This window comes from Ictalurus furcatus, chromosome 20 (assembly GCF_023375685.1).
Source record: "Ictalurus furcatus strain D&B chromosome 20, Billie_1.0, whole genome shotgun sequence".
NCBI classification, from domain to species: domain Eukaryota; kingdom Metazoa; phylum Chordata; class Actinopteri; order Siluriformes; family Ictaluridae; genus Ictalurus; species Ictalurus furcatus.
In genome coordinates this window covers 8,038,755-8,056,243 of record NC_071274.1, presented here as the reverse complement: position 1 = coordinate 8,056,243, position 17,489 = coordinate 8,038,755, and the positions used below count along the sequence as shown (strand labels likewise).

Sequence of the window (17,489 nt, the reverse complement as noted above, 5' to 3'; positions counted from 1 at the left end):
ATGAGCAATACCTCCAGTTCAGTAATATTCTAGGGTTTATGTGCTGCAACCATCTTTTTCAACTCCCACCAGAAATTTTCTATGGGGTTCAAGTCAGGTGACTGTGATGGCCCTGTAGAATCTTCCAGGACTTCTGCAACCAAGTCTTGGTGGAATTTGAGGATCATTGTCCTGTTCATTGTCCTGATCATTGTCCTGTTGGAAGGTCCAATGACACCCAAGCTTCAGATTCCTCACAGATGGCATGATGTTTTCTCCTAGGATTTTCTGATACTTCAATGAATCCATCTTGCCTTCCACACGCTGCAGAGTTCCAGTGCCTGAGGATGCAAATCAGCCCCAGAGCATCACCTAGCCACCACCATGGTTGACTGTGGACAGAGTGTTCTTTCTTCATTCTTCTTTCTCCAGTCACACCACTGTTCCATCATGCCAAAAAGTTCCAGATTTGTTTCATTGCTCTAGGTCACAATCCTGTAGCTAATTTAGATGATCTTGAGCCGACTTTTCTTGTGCTTTTGGATCAGTAGTGGTGTACGTCTTGGAGTTCTGGCATGGAAACCTTCTGCATTTAGTACGTGCCTTAATGTGCTCACTGTAACTTCAGTGCCTGTTGCCACCAAGTCTTGCTGCAGGTCTTTTGCAGTCACTCGAGGGTTTTTCACAAACTGCCTTCTCAGAAATCTGGTTGCAGTCGGTAGCTTCCTTTTTCTGCCCCATCCAGGTTATTTAATATACTTTCTACCCCTAGCCAGTTCGGGTATTTCATGTGTTCCAGCTCAAGCACACCTGCTGCAACTAATGAAGCCCTTGATTAGTTGCATCAGGTGTGCTTGAGACAACACCTGTTTTGCATATTTGTGCTGTTGTGAGGGATTCTATTCAGGGGGTTGGATAACTTTGAAACTGGAGAAATAATTATAAGTTACATTTTCAGCTGAATTTGGGGAAAGCACTGTCTGTAAAGTGTGTAAATTTTGACAATACACCTGATTTGCAATGTGGGTTGAATAATTTTGACTGCAACTGTACAATCACCTTAAATTATTTTAAATGATAAGTGTATATTATTGTGCTGTCTGTGTTCTTTGCTCTATCCTTCACCCTCTAGTTCCATCCTCCTTTACTCCTGTATATGTCTATAGGGACTAGCCTTTTACTCTCACAGACTGACTGGCTGCAGCAGAGTGTGTGTGTGTGTGTATGTGTGTGTGTGTGTGTGTGTGTGAGAGAGAGAGAGAGAGAGAGAGAGAGAGAGAGAGAGAGAGAGAGAGAGAGAGAGTGAGTGAGTGAGTGAGTGAGAGAAGATTTTATCAATATTTGAAACATGTTGTTTGTTTCATATCTCACACATCAAAGTAGATGGGGTATTCTAGCAAACAAACTGTCAGAGAGAGAGAGAGTGTGCAGTCTCTGTTGTGGGAATATCTCACTGTGCTCAAAGTGGGTGCGGTTCTAACACAAGGCTGGATGAGGTCACCATATGTACAAACAAACACACACACACACACACACACACACACACACACACACACACACACACACACACAGCTCTGGCTTTTCTCACACAGAAAAGGTTGACTGGTCTGTACATATGTCTCATCACAGACATCTGAGGGTTACTGACTGGAACTGGGTGTGTATGTACTGTATGTGTGCAGAGGAAGGGGAGTTTAGCTAGGCACAACAGGGCCTAGGCAGAGCAGAGGGCACAGATCCCACTGTGTATTGAGGGTTACACAAAATGTCTCAGGGTAGGCAAGTAAAATTGTCTGAGATGAGTGGGAAGTGGGGATGGCATCCAGAAATCATGAGAGACAAAGTAAAATATACATATAAAAAACAACCTCAGTTCAGATCTGATTTTCATTCCACAGCAGTGGGAATGGGACAGAGGAGTGTAAATAATTCAGATTGCCTGACTGCTCAGTGCCATTGTCATATTTTATTAATCTGACCCTTAACTCACTGGCCTGGAAAAAGTACAGCAAAAGTCCACTTCGACATTCTCCCAGTGTAAACCTAAAGCAGAGCAACTGGATCTTCTTTTTCCAATTCCAATCTGAATTTTATGGTGTGAACAAATAAAAGTTCTGGTGACTTCTTCCCACTGGTGTGAATGCACTACAAAAGGAAAACCCAATTCTGGTGTGCATCCTTGATATAACAAAATGCTAATGGATTTCAATTTGGTGAACAAATGGAATTCCATTCTATCACTATACTGTACATGTGCAACTCACACCTGTTCTGATGGTAGTGTGAATGAAAGTTGAAGATGTCCCCACCCACATATATTGTATATAAAGTCCTTTCTGTGGTCTTTAAAGGGACTATACACTTAGGTAATTAATAGTCATTGTATTTATGTATTTAATATTGGCCCCACTTGGCAATCCATAGATTTATTGAGTGTATTTACAGCCCAAAATATAAAGTTCAGCATGACATATCTGGTTATATCAAACTGTAAGACAGTGAATCTTAATATGCTTAAGTATAAGGTCAGAATTACGTGTACAGATGCAATCAAGGTTATTCAACCCCCACTGCAAATCAAGTTTATTGTCAAACTTTACAGACTTTCAGCTGTTTGCAATGAACAAATCAAACAAAAGCAATGAAATAGTTCAACAGAACAAATGCTTCAAGTGGTTTCCCCAAATTCAACTGAAAATGCAACTTATAATTATTTCTCCAGTTTCAAAATTATTCAACCCCCTGAATAGAATCCCTCACAATAGCACAAATATGCAAAACATGTGTTGTCTCAAGCATACCTGATGCAACTAATCAAGGACTTTATTAGTTGCACCAGGTGTGCTTGAGCTGAAATACATGATATACCTGAACTGGCTAGGGGTAGAAAATCCATGAAATATCTATATGGAGCAGAAAAAGGAAGATATCAATGGCTGCAACCAGATTTCTGAGAAGGCAGGTTCCCCACGAGTGACTGCAAAAGACCTGCAGTAAGACTTGGTGGCAACAGGCACTGAGGTTTCAGTGAGCACAGTAAGCGCAGTAAACGCAGAAGGTTTCCATGTCAGAACAGACCCAAAACCTCAAGAAAATTTGGCTCAAAATCATATAAATAAGCCACAGAAGTTTTGGGATTCTGTTCTGTGGAGCAATGAAACAAAACTGGAACTTTTTGGCACGATGGATCAGCGGTATCTTTTAGAGGAAGAAGAATGAAGAAAGAACACTCTGTCCACAGTCAAGCATGGTGGTGGCTCAGGGCTGATTTACATCCTCTGGCACTGGAAACCTGCAGTGTGTAGAAGGCAAGATGGATTCATTGAAGTATCAGGAAATCCTAGGAGAGAATATCATGCCATCTGTGAGGAAGCTGAAGCTTGGGAATCATTGGAACTTCCAACAGGACAATGATCCCAAGCATATCTCAAATTCCACCAAGGCATGGTTGCAGAAGAAGTCCTGGAAGATTCTACAGGACCAACACAGTCACCTGACTTGCACCCCACAGAAAATCTCTGGTGCGATTTGAAGAAGGCAGTTTCAGCATGCAAACCCAAGAATATTACTGAACTGGAGGCCACTGCTCATGAGGAATGGGCTAAGATTCCTCAGGAAGCTGGTGTCTGACTATGCATCTCATTTTCAGCAGGTCATAATAGCAAAAGGGTGCTCTACTAAGTACTAAAGATGCTTGCCATGAAGGGGTCGAATAATTTTGAAACTGGAGAAGTCATTATAAGTTGCACTGTCAGTTGAATTTGGGGAAACCACTTGAAGCATTTGTTGTGTTGAACTATTTCAGTTGCTTTTATTTGATTTGTTCATTGCAAACAGCTGAAAGTCTGTAGATTTTGACAATAAACTTGATTTGCAATAGGGGTTGAATAATTTTGATTGTAACTGTATCTGAGACATGACTGTTTTCAGTTGTTACATTTGAGGTCTGTACATTTGAGGTCTGAACACCACTGTGCACAGTTTTGCTATTAAAAGTAGAGCCATTTTTACCATCCCAAATCTGCCCCCTACAGACTAACCCCTATAAACCTCTAAACCACCAATATTTTACCATTTGTTGTAACAATAGTCAGTCTACATGCTGACTTTCCAAATATCTCATACACTTACACCACTTACTTCAGTGCCTGGAGTGTCCAAAACTGGAATTTATAACTGTTATCAAGCACTGTTTATACACAGTTACATGCATTCTCTCGCATTCTTCCTTTCTTTGTGTTTCTCACATGAGAGGAGGCACTTCGGGGTCATTGACAAAGTCTTTCGAGACAGGCTTCTCTTGGGATCGACAAGGCCAGGTGAGCTGCAGGGGACCATGAGTAGTGTGGTTTTCTTTAGGGACAATGTTGGCCAATTGTACAGCAAAGCTTTTGCTGGGGTCAACTTCTAATCTCTGACAACTAGAAATCACCCTGTAGAAAGCAGAAAAAAAAGAGAGAGAGATCTTTAAAATATTATCTGCAATGCAAAATCTCAGAAGGTATCACTGTACCAAAAAACAGAAAAATAACACCGTTGGCAGCACTAGAGGTATGCACTGGAATCCCACATGACCTGCTAGATCCACCATAAAAGTTACGGGAGTGGTTGGTTGATATGAAGCTTGCAGGTTGAAGAAAGGCTACACTGATTAACACAGGAGAGTACTGGATGCAGCACAATGCGTTTACTGCTTTCAGCCCTTTATCTTCTGTAAATGTTTTATCTCTGTTTCTGTCACTATAGTCTAAATTACTAATTTGTTCATTCAGGCAGGTGGAATTGGCCAAGAGTGTCCGCAGGACAAGCCAAGATTCTCTCTCGGCTTCAGAATTCCTTGAGGAGTGAGTGATGGCAAGATTTAAGAAAAACAGTTCTGCATATACTACATAGCACCACAACTAAGAACAGTGACCAAAAACAAGCATGGTCAAGTGGGGCTAAACATGTTCAGACCACGTTCAGACCATGTTCAGAGGTGCTTACAAATAAAAAATTTTAATCCAAATAGGTTTATACCACCTTTTACACAACACATTACCTACAAGACATAGCAACAGGAAAGACTGGCTTGTGCCCAGCCAAACTAACAACATGCTAATGTTAACCAGCAAATTACTTTTGCCATGGCACAAAAATAGAGCCCATATTATACAATTACTAACAAATGGAAGAAGAAAACTTATTTATTTTCGTAGCATACATCAAAGCTTTTAATTAAAAGCTGCTGAGGCAAAAGCACATGATGTTTTACTTGGAGAAAGTTTTTATGTTAACAACGCTTGATTGTAAAATTAGGTGGTAACATTAAAATTGTTGTGTTCTCTCATGCATCTATATTTTTCTGCTTTGCTCCTTCACTTTCTCTCTGTCTCTCCTTAATGCCATCTCTGATGTACAGTAGGCATGGTGTCTCTCTGGCTGTTGGCCTTTGAAATAAATCAACAGGAATTAAATTATATCTGCTGTTAGACCTTACTTTACTTCCTGAACCAATCTTCCATTGGCACACACACACACTCTCACTCTCTCTCTCCACACAAACACACACACATTTTCTCTTCTGCTCAGTTCCATAGTCTGTTCTTTTGTTCTGTATTGTTTTGTTTAAATGCAGACGTTGATAAGTTTCTGCTGTTAACATGTGAAAATAAAGAAGTCAACTGTTGAGAAAATGCTTGTTTTGGGGGGTGTGTGTGTTGAAAATGACAGGCTCTATGTTATTGTACCATCACAGGACTGGTATATGCTGCTTCATCTTGAATCAAGGTTTTATATCATATAAATGGAACAGACTTTCAAGGAGAGGTGTGACTTACAGTTCTTGATGTAGTCTGAGATTCAGGGGTTTCCCTTCATTTTAATCAGATCCGAAGTAACTAGTAACTTGCTACTTGAAAGTAGTAAGTAGTCTTCTCACCCTACTTGACATTTTGTGTACTGGAGTGAAGTCAACCACACAGTGGGGAATTAAAGAGAAAACAGAAAGATTTCTTACGAAAGAGAACTTACTAAATATATAAGAGAAAATAAGAGCAAGAAAGATAGTGAACCCCTATTTCATAATGGAAATGAAATAGAAATACCGCATGAGAATAAAAATTGAAAGGAAAAGAAAGAAAGGAGAGGGGGGCCAAAAAATAATGTGAATTAAATTGAGGATCAGATTGGTTTAGTTATGACTCTTTAACCCTCTTCTGGTTATTACTGTTAATAACATACATAATAATATTACTGTTGATAGGACTTATGGCCATTATTAAAATCTGAAACATTTACACTTACATTTATGGCATTTAGCAGATGCCTTCATCCAGAGCGACTTACAGAAGTGATTTGAAAACTCTATCAATAAATACATAGATACTGGTTCAATAGGTCACATACTAAGAATACTATCAATCTAAAAAACTCTTTTGGGGAGATAAAATAGTAAGAAAACAGACAACACATTTTTTAAATTAAAGTGCTCATTTAAGTAGGTCAGGAAGAGGTAGGTATTTAGTTGTTGAGCAGTCAAGCAGTGCTAGAGGATTGGAGGGATGGATAATGGTGCAGTCCAGGGTGTGATAAGTGCTTTAAAGTAGGTGGGTGCTGGTCAGTTCTTGGCTTTGTAGGCAAGTATCAGTGTTTTAAATCTAATGAGGGCAGCTACAGGAAGCCAGTGGAGGGAGCATAGCAATGGGTGGTATAGGAGAACTTAGGAAGGTTGAAAACAAATTATGCAGCTGCATTCTCAATCAGTTGCAAAGGTTGAATGACAAAGCGCTAGTTGCAATATTCCTGCCTCAAAATGACAAAGGTCTGAACAAGCACCTGAGTGGCCTGTGTGGATAGAAATGGACTAATCCTTCTAATGGTGAAAAGGATAAATCAGCACGAGTGTGTCAGATTAGCAATGTGAGAGGAAAATGACAGTTGATTGTCCATGGTTACCCCAAGGTTGCATGCACTGACAGAAGGTGAGATCTGAGAGTTGTCCAGGAAGATCGCAAGATCTTGATGTGCAGTTGAATCACCAGGGATGATCAGCAGTTCAGTTTTGCTGAGATTAAGTTTCAGCTGATGAGCTGCCATCCATGATGAGATGTCTGCCAGAAATTATGAGATCTGAGCGGAAACAGGGGTGTCTGAGGGAGGGAAGGAGAATATGAGTTGAGTGTCATTTGCATAGTAGTCATATGAAAACCCATGTGAGGGTATGACCTCACCAAGAGATTGTATAGAGGGAGTATAGAGGGAGAACACAAGAGGACCAAGTAAGCCTTGTGGGACACCATTGGAGAGTCTGCATGGAGCAGATGTGGATCCGCTCCACGTCACCTGATATGGTGAAAAAAAAATGTGAAAAGTGAAAGAGATGGGAAATCCCGAATGTGTAGTGTAGAAGTTGGGGTAGGAGTAAAGGTCTGGCATATTTCTTTCAATCTTCCCATCATGAAAGGTGGCAAAGTCTTCAGCGGTTAGGGAGGATGAAGGAGGAGGAGCTGGCAGGTTAAGTACTGAGGAAAAGATGTGGAGCTGGTGCAGATCTTGTGCAGAAGGGAGGAAAAGGAGTCAGGGTCTGGAAGAGATGATAGGGTGCAGGATGTTATGGATTGGAATGGGAGATTGAGTGAAGGTTCCAGGAAGTGGGAGAGAAATATTGATAGCAGATTTTAGGCAGGATATGGAAGGTGATGGTGTAGGATGCCAAGTGATGATCGGAGATGTGGAGTGGGGTAGCATTGATGTCTGTAGCTGGAGAGGGGTGACTGAAGACCAGGTTCAGGATGTTTCCTCCCTTGTGTGTGGGAGGGCAGCTGTTGAATATCAGGGAGAATAAATTCAGAAGAGGGAGAAGTCAAGAGGACTGTAGCTTGTCAGAGGGGAGGTTGAAGGCTCCGAAGACAGTGAGAGGGGTGCTGTCAGAAGGGAAAAGACTGAGGAGAATGTCCACATACAAAAATGAATACATACAAAGGTCTTTGACAAGTTTAAACCTGCACAAACACATGTAATACAGATACTGGTATCTCCAGTGACACCAAGTCAACACTCTGGCTGAAGTCATCCCACTAGCCAAGGAACACATTTCTGCACACAGGACCTGCATGTTGTCCTCCCCATCCGAGACCTTAGCATGGTGCCCAAAGAAGCTGCCACAGCTTGTGGCACCCTGTGGAACAGGACCCCTGATGAACCGATCTTTCTGCACCCCTACTAACCTGTCTCTGTTGCTTCTCCTCTCTCCAGAGTGGCACAGAGGGCTGGAATGGGGTTTAGGCAGGACTTCTGGGGCGGACTACACCAAATGAAGGTTGATCAAGTGCTCTGGATTTCCATGTACAAGGTTCAAGATAATGTAATTTGGTAACTGACTGGTCAGTGTCTTTAGGAGCTTACTTAAAACTGTGACACTTATGTCTAATGACTGTGCTGCAAAGTACAGTTCAAATCACATCATTGAGTTTGCTGATGACACTACAGTTGTGAGCCTCATCAGCAACTAGGTTGTCTGTTGAAGCGACAAAGACCATTTTGTCATCAGAGATGATGTGTGTGTAGATGGCTGGTCAGGCCAATCTTTGCACGGAAAGTCCTATGGCAGGTGGGACAGAGGATAGGGTAGACGTCTCCGGGAGGGTTGCTGACACGGGTTTTTCTGGCTTGCCTCTTTCGTTCGGCTGCAGCTGTCTGATTTGTCTCACACAGCAAAGAGCCCTTGTGGATGGAGGAGCGCCAGGCGTCACGATCCAATGCAGTCTGTTCCCATGAGGCAGAATTGATGTTAAACGCTTTCAGTAAGGCTTTGAAGGTATCTTTGAAGCATTTCTTTTGACCTCCTTGGCAACGCTGACCTTTCTGGAGCTCGCCATAGAGGAGTCTCTTTGGTAGATGCTAGGGAGGCCTGCTTGATTGAGAACCACAATGTCTGGGACTTTGTTCTGCCACTTGATGCCAAGGATTTTCCTGAAACTGGTGGTGTGAAAATGGTTCAGTTTCCTGGCATGACGCTGGTACACTGTCCACGTTTCACATACATACAGCAGTTTGGGGAGCACAACTGCCCTGTACACTTTCAGCTTGGTCTGGATGGTGATGCCTCTTCGGTTCCAAACCTTGGCATACAGTCTCCCGAAAGCTGAGCTGGCTCTCGCAATGCGGATGTTAACTTCGTCATCTATTGTGGCATTTTGTGACAATGTGCTGCCAAGGTAGGTGAACTTGGTCACTGTTTTCAGTCTCTGACCATTGACAGTGATGTTGGGCTCTGTATAGGGCTTCCCTGGGGCTGGCTGATGCATGACCTCAGTCTTCTTGGTGCTGATGGTGAGACTGAAGTTTGTGCAGGCACTGGAGAACCTGTTAACGCTGCATTGCATGTCAGTTTCTGTGCTAGCGTTAATGGCACAGTCATCAGCAAAGAGGAAGTCCCTGATGATGTCTGTTGAAACCTTGGTTTTCACTTGGAGGCTCTTAAGGTTGAACAGATTACCATCTGTGCGGTACTTGATGCCTATCCCAACATCATCGTCTCCAAAGGCGTCAGTCAGCATTGTGGAGAACATGAGGCTGAACAGGGTCGGCGCCAGGACACAACCCTGCTTGACGCCATTTGAAACTGGGAATGGCTGAGACGCTTCTCCGTTGTCTTGGACTCTTGCCTGCATGCTGTCATGGAACTGCTGCACCATGGCTATGAATTTCCTTGGGCATCCATACTTGGCCATGATTTTCCAAAGGCCTTCTCTGCTGACAGTGTCAAAGGCCTTAGTCAGGTCGACGTAGGTACAGAAGAGGTCGGCATTCTGTTCCATACAGTTCTCTTTTAGCTGCCATGCTGCAAACACCATGTCGATGGAACCGCGCTCTTTCCGGAATCCACACTGGCTCTCTGGTAGAAGTCCTTGGTCGAGGTGAGCATTCAGGCGGTTCAGCAGAACCCGGGCAAGAATCTTGCCTGTAATGGATAGTAAAGATATGCCACGGTGGTTGTCGCAATAGGAAAAGCTGATGAAGCCTCTATGTTAAAGCTGTGCCTCCTTCCTTGTAGACCTCTGCTGGGATGGAGTCTGAGCCGGGAGCCTTGCCACTGGAGAGGAGACGTATCGCTTTCTGGGTCTCAAGCAAAGTTGGAGGATAATCCAGTGCTTCATTGATGGGTATTTGGGGGAGACATCTGATGGCTTCATCATTGATGGCTGAAGGTCGGTTCAGGACATTTTCAAAGTGTTCGGACCAATGTTCGAGAATCTTCTTCTTGTCTGTGATCAATGTATTCCCATCTGCACTGAGGAGAGGACATGAGCCTGATGACTCTTCATGTCATGTCTTCTGCATAGCCTTGGATCTCATCAGCTTTGTTGCTTAGCCATGTGTATTGAATCTGGCGGAGTCTCTGCTGTACCAATCTGTGTATGTTTTTGTACGCATCTTTCTTGGAGGTGGACGTAGGGTTGTTGAGGTAGGTTTGATGGAGACGGTGTTTCTCATTCAGCAACTGCTTAATGTCTTCACTGTTCTCATCAAACCAATCTATGTGCTTTCTGGTTGAAAGACCCAGAATTTCAGTAGCTGTGTCGTAGAACAGTTCTCTGAGAGCCACCCAGTCAGCTTCCACGTTCTGGCTGTCCAGAGAGGTGGATTCCAGACGATCGTCCAGAGCATCCCTAATAGACTGTTTGGTTCTAACGCACTTCAGCTTTGCAATGTTTAGACGTTTAGGGGCATTTTTCCCCTGCGGGCGTCTCTTTGGTTGGATGCGGATGTTAAGCTTGGTGATGATGAGACGGTGGTCTGTCCAGCATTCAGCTCCACACATGGATTTGGTCATGCGTACATCCTGCCTGTCCCTCTTCCTGACAATGACGTAGTCGATGAGGTGCCAATGCTTTCAGCGAGGGTGCATCCATGACGTCTGATTACGGGTTGGGAGGTGGAATACTGTGTTGGTAATCAGCAGTTCATGTTCGGCGCAAGTCTGAAGCAAAAGAAGACCATTGCTGTTGCGGTGACCCACTCCATGCTTTACAAGCACTCCATCCCAGGCAGTGCTGTCATTGCCGACTCTCGCGTTAAAGTCGCCTAGAATGGCAAGCTTGTCTGTTCTAGGAACATCAGCGATGACAGAGTGGAGGTCCTCATAGAACTTGGACTTCACTTCATCTGGGTTTGTCATGGTTGGAGCATAGCAGTTGATGATTGTAAGCTGCTTTCTTCCAGACAGGAGGGGGAGTTTCATGGTCACGAGCCTGTCGTTGACTCCCTTAGGAAGGCCTGCCAACTTACCAATCAACGCTGATTTTACTGCAAAACCGACACCAGCTTCACGGCGCTCGTCGTTGCCTTGACCACTCCAGAAAAAGGTGTATCCAGGGCCCCTTTCACAAAGTTCCCCTTCGCCTGCGAGCCGGGTCTCGCTCAGGGCCGCAAAGTCGATGTTATATCTGAATAGTTCATTTGCTATCAGAGCGGTTCTCCTCTGGGGTCTGTCCGTGTCATGCCTGTCCATGAGAGTGCGCACATTCCATGCACCAATGGTGAGAGGAACAATCCTCATTTTCTTTTTTGTGTTTCGACCGCTTGATTAGGGCCCCCACCAGCCACGGTAAGCTGGTTAAGGAAGTTTTGGAGCAGGCAATGTTTAGGGCACTTTTTCTAGCCCCTTCCTCACGCCTGGAGGTGAGCAGTGCGATCCTAAATAGGGCTGCTCAGTCACTCAGGGGGCTGCCGGACTTCACTGCTGCTCCCTTTCATGAAGAACGACCATATGGCCTGGGCCACCTGTGTGCAGGGTTGCAGCTATGGCTGCCAGTGTACCCACACCTGCCGCTTCCTCACTTGCCTGTCGCCACAGGACTTGGGGGTTGGGATAGATGGTAGATGACAAAATGACTGGCGCGGTGACTTGGTTTAAAGTGAGGAAGAGTTGCACATTTCGTCGACCTCACTCTCTCGCCCAAAACCAACTGGGTCCAACAGCAAGACAAGGTCAAGATGGCTGGAGTCGGAGTTGAGTGCAGTGGATGACCTTGATGACCTTTGTGACTCGCCATGCTCTTAAAGCGCTCCACAACGCTTTGCTGGGAATCGCCTTTCTGTCTGTTGGCCAGTTACGTGGTTCTTCCGCGCAGATTGCCGAGTCCAGTCTTTACTATTTACCCATAGCTGGGAGGCTCGTGGAGGACGGGAGCATCTATCTTCCCGTGCAAGTCCTTATGAATTGCCCACTGTCCACTGTCTAGCATACAGGGCGGAGGTCAACCAGCTTGCAGAATTGTGTAGAGACAACAATCTATCTCTCAATGTTGATAAGACAGAGGATCTGATTGCTGACTTCATGTGAACTCAAGTAGACCACTCACCACTGCATATCAACAGAACAACCGTGGAGAGAGAGTCGAAAGCTCCACGTTTCCTGGTGTGCACATGACAGAGGACCTTTCCAGGATTCTCAATACCAACTGCCTATGCAAGAAGGCTCAGCAGTGCCTTTATTTTTTTACGGAGAGCCAACTTACTCCCTCCCATCCTCATCACCTTCTACAGAGTGATGATAGAGAGCTTCCTAACCTATAGCAGATTTTGATAGCAGCTGAAAAGATAATCGGGGTCTCTCTACCCACCATGAACCCTTTGTAAAATAACCACTACATCCGCAAATCCGCTAGCATTGTGGTCGACCCCTCCCAGATGGCAGGAGGGTAAAGAGTCCATGCAAGACTCTTTACCCTCCTGCCATCTGGCAGAAGTTACAGGAGCATCCATGCCACCATCACCAGACTGCACAACAGTTTCTTCCCTGAGTCATTCTTATTACTCAACACCCTGCTGCCTCCCAGTGCTCCCCTTGGCTAGTCGAAGCCCTAACCCAGTATCACTCATATAAATTGTTAACAGATAACAAATTTATAAATTGTTTTTATGAATAAAAACAATAAATTGTTTCAGAAATTTCAACAAAATCTAAGATAAAACAATGGGAACCTGAATAAACACAAAATACAGTTTTTAAATGATAATCTTATTAATTGAAGCAAAAACGTTATCCAATACCAACTGAGCCTGTGTGAAAATGTATGTGCCCCCATAGCTACTTGAAACTGCATTCATAATTGAGTTCAGCTGGCTAGACGCAACAAGGCCTGATTACTGCAAACCCTGTTCAATCAAATCAACACTTAAATAGAACTTTTCAACAGCATGAAGTTGGTTAAAAAGTCTTACCCAGTAACACACTATGCCAAAATTGAAAGAAATTCCAGAAGCGATGAGGAAGAAGGTGACTGCAATACATCAGACTTGGAAGGGTTACAAAGGTATTTCAAAGGTTCTGGGATGCCAAAGAACCACAGCGAGAGCTATTATCTCAAAATGGAAGAACTCAACACAGTAGTGAACCTTCCCTGAAGTGTCCGACCTTCCAAAATTCCTCCAAGAGCACAACAACGACTCATCCAGGAAGTCACAAAATACCCAAGGACAACATCAAAGGATTTACAGGTCTCTCTTGCATCAATAAAGATCACTGTTCATGACTGCACTTTCAGAGAGACACTGGGCAAAAATGGCATCCATGGAAGAGTGGCAAGGCGTAAACCACTGCTAACTCAGAAGAACATTAAGGCTCATCTGAATTTTGCTAAAACACACCTTCATAATCCTCAAACCTTTTGGGAGAATATTCTATGGACTGATGAGTCAAAAGTGGAACTGTTTAGAGGACAGGGGTCCCTTTACGTGTGGCGTAAACCAAACACAAAAAGAGCATTATACCTACGGTCAAGCATGGTGGTGGAAGTGGGATGGTGTGGGGATGCTTTGCTGGTTCAAGGCCTAGGCAATTGCAATAACTGAGGGAAACATCAATTCTGTTCTCTACCAGAAAATCCTACATGAGAATGTCTGGACCTTGCAATAATTGAGGGAAAGATGAATTCTGCTCTCTACCACAAAATCCTAAAGAAGAATGTCCAGTCTTCGGTCCATAAGCTGAAACTCAAGTTCAACTGGGTTATGCAGCAAGACAATTATCCAAAGCACAGGAGTAAATCTTAATCCTAGAAGTAAATGAAAGACTGATCACCAGTTATCATTAGCTTGGCTGTAGTTATTGTTGCTAAAGGTGGCACAACCAGATTTTAAGTTTAAGGGGGCAATTAGTTTTTCACATTGGTGATAGGTGTTGGATAACATTTTTTGCTTCAATAAAAAATAATAATAACTATATTGTCCGTTTACTCAGGTTACCTTTGTTTTATGTTGTATTTTGTTTGAAAAACTAAAACTATTCGGTATAAGATATAGACATAAACAGAAGAACTCAGGATTGGGGCAAATACTTTTTTATATTTAGCCTTCCAATATGTTCGTCCACTATATAAACAGAGCAATTGCTTGCTTGGCTGCTATTTACGAAAATTTAATAGGATACACAGTATTGTAAGGGTAAACGCCACATTTGCACATCTGGCAATGAAACTGAATATTAAAAAAGGGACTACAATGTAACATGCATAATGATTCATGCCAGGCAAGGGGTGCATCCTCCCTTAGCAATTTTTTGGTATCAAATCTATTTGCAATCAAGCTTCAGTCTGTACACATTACATTATAGTTTACATAGTAGTAGTAGTAGTAATAATAATAATAATAATTATTATTATTATTATTATTATTATTATTATTACAGACAATTTTTTCTCTACTCAGCCTATGGATTTAGCTTCTGTTTTTTTTTCGTTTTTTTTTTTTGTTTTTTTGGTTTTCCAGCTACCACTCTGCAACTTTTTAGTTTTGGACTCCATACATTTTTTCCCCATTTTATTTACTCAATTTTTCTTATTTATTATTATTATTATTATTTAATTAATTAAATCATTCATATTCAGAAACCACTTTAACCTATAATGGTGTATCCAGAGCCTATCGCATGAACATTGGGCATGATACAGAAATTTCAACATAAATAATATGCATTGAATCACCACCTAATTTTGAGTTAGCTATGTTATAGAGCCCTTCAGCAGTCACACCTTACATAATACACCTTTATACATGTATATACAATTAAATATAAACTTATAGGTTAAAAGCTAGCACCTGAGAAATTACCTGCCCTTTTCCTTTGAGGTCTCTGAAGTCCCATTTCCTAAGTAGCTACCACTGGTCAGTTTATGAGTTGCTTTTTTTACTTTTACTTCTCCATGCACCTAAAGAAACACAACACATATCCAGAATTTGTAATGACTGTAGGGATATAACCTAAAACAAATACATTATTTGAGTTTGAACAATTTGTATTCCAAGTTTGGCAGAAAGCTTCTGACTAGAAGAAAGCTTCTGTGTCCAATGGGATCTTGCAGGATGAATATAAAATTGTGCCAACATAAGGGTTTTTATCTTTATAGTGGCGCTTTAAAGGACAGCTCACCAAAGATCATGGGGAGGGTTGACAGGTTTCTGCAAAATTCCCATCCCAACTATAACTTAAAAACTGCCACACAAAGACTTGAAATTAGCCCAAAATGTTTAGGCACATATTCTTCTTCTTCTTCTCTCAGTCTTTTGAAACAAGTTATATCAGAAACTTTTATAGGGGGGGAAAAAAAGAAAAAGAATAATCTTAAAATAACCTTGTTGCATAAGTGTGCACACCCCTAAACTAATACTTTGTTGAAGCACATTTTGTTACACCACTCATTCTTTTTGGGTAAGAGTATATCACAACATGGCACATCTTGACTTGGCAATATTTTCCCACTCTTGTCCCACATTCTTGATCTGTCAAATTGTGATGTGCACTGCCCACTTCAGGTCACCCCACAGATTTTAAGTTGTATTCAGGTCTGGTCAATGATCTAATTTTGGTTAAGCCATTCCTTTGTTGATTTGGATGTATGCTTTGGGCCATTGTCATGCTGAAAGGTGAAATTTCTTTTCATTTTTAGCTTAGTAGCAGACACCTGAATGTTTTGCATTAAAATCAGCTGGTATTTGTAGCTATTCAGGTAGCAATTCATAATTCCCTCCACCTTGATAAAAGCCACAGTTCTGGCTGAAGAAAAGTTGCCCTAAAACATGATGGACCATGGATATAGTGTTCTTTTTGTGATGTGCTTTTTTGTGCCAAACATAATTTTTGGAATTATGAAATTATTATACCTTTTGGAATTATTATACCATTTTGCCACATGGTTTTGGGTGATTTAGTTGAGCTTGGTTGTTTTTTGTGAGAAAGGGATCTAGCTACCCTACTCCATAGCCCAGACATGTGAAAAATACGAGAGATTGTTGTCACATACAGAGAGTAATCAGTACTTGTCAGATATTCCTGTAGCTCCTTTAACGTTGCCGTAGGTCTTTTACCATTCCTGGTAAGCTTTTGTCCTTTTGTAAAATTTATGGCCTTTATGGTGTTCCATGGTACATGTAATGTCTTGGAAATGTTTTTTGTATTATTATCCTGATTGATTCCTTTTGACAGTGAGACCCTGTACAGGGTATGTCAGCTCTTTACAGACCATGGCTTCAGCAGTCAGATGAAACCAAGAAGATCCTACAGAAACAGCTGATCTTTATTTGGGGTTAATCAGAATAATTTAATTGATGACAGCTGTATGATAATGACTTTTGAACATGAAATTGAATGTGATTGGCTCATTCTGAACATAGCCACATCCCCAATTATAAAAGGGTGTACACACTTAAAAACCAACATTCATAAATCAGGTGGGGAAAAAAGAAGTACACCCTTTAATTCACGTAGAACCACCTTTAGCAACAATTAATTGAAGTAAATATTTCTCACATCATTTTGGAGAAATTTTGGTCCACTTTTCTTTACAACATTGTTTCAGTTCATTAATGTTTGAGGGCATTCATTAATGCACAATTAATAATTAATTCCTTAGATTTATATAGTGGTTTTCTAGGCACTCAAAGCACTTTACATTGTATGGAGGGATCTCTTCAACCACCACCAGTATGTAGCATCCACCTGGATGATGCGACGGCAGCCACAGTGCGCCAGAACACCCACCACACCCCAGCTATTGGTGGAGATGAGAGGAGAGTGATGTAGCTAATTCAGGGATGGAGATTATTAGGGGGCCATGACAGATAAGGGCCAATGGGGGAATTTCACCAGGTAAGTATACCCCTACTCTTTACGAGAAGTGTCCTGGGATTTTTAATGACAGAGAGTCAGGGCCTTGGTTTATCGTCTCATCCAAAAGATGGTGCTGTTTTTACAGAATAGTGTCCCTGTCAAGAGGTTTCCTATCCAGGTACTGGCCAAGTTCAATCCTGCTTAGCTTTAGGGGAAAACCAGGCAAGTGCTACGGGGTGATATGGCGCTGGTACAGTGCTACTAAGTTCCCGCCACAGCAACTCAGTGGGGATGAGGTCTGAACTTTGACTTGGCCATTCAAACACCCTGAATTCTTTCTTCTTTAGCCAATCAGATGTTGATTTGCTGGTGTGCTTAGGATCATTGTCCTGTTGCATAACCCTATTCCAGCCCAGCT

At 42.3% G+C, this 17,489-nt stretch overlaps 1 pseudogene; it reads right to left on the bottom strand.

The window, feature by feature from the left end:
- Positions 1 to 4,222: 4,222 nt before the first annotated feature.
- Positions 4,223 to 11,665, bottom strand: LOC128624573 (uncharacterized; annotated as a pseudogene).
- Between the last annotated feature and the right edge of the window lie 5,824 nt (positions 11,666 to 17,489).